Below are 373 nucleotides of genomic sequence, written 5' to 3' on the forward strand. Positions count from 1 at the left end.
CCCCCCCCCGCCTCCAAGCCGCTGTGCTTCAGGAAGGTCGCGTTCATAGCGGCTAGGCGTCCGCTGTCTCCGCGCGCGGTCCGGGGCGCACAGGGGGTTCGCTGCTGTCTGCGCTCTCCGGGTCGCTCCTGGCGTCCGAGCGACCTGTGCCCGGGGAGGGAAGGAATGCGGGAGGCTGATCCCGCACTGGCACCCTCTTGGGTCGCCTAACCCTGGGCTCTAGAAGGGAAGCGGCGGCCGGGCGGAGAGAGCAACAGGCGGTGCGGGAGCTGGAGCTGGAAAGCGGTGCGCTGTCTCGGTCGCCGGCGGAGTTCGGAGCCCGCCGGGCCGCCCCTCCCCTAGCAACGGCCGGCCCCGCCCCCCCGGCCTCTCG

Source organism: Tupaia chinensis, unplaced genomic scaffold (genome assembly GCF_000334495.1).
Source record: "Tupaia chinensis unplaced genomic scaffold, TupChi_1.0 Scaffold000624_1, whole genome shotgun sequence".
NCBI classification, from domain to species: domain Eukaryota; kingdom Metazoa; phylum Chordata; class Mammalia; order Scandentia; family Tupaiidae; genus Tupaia; species Tupaia belangeri.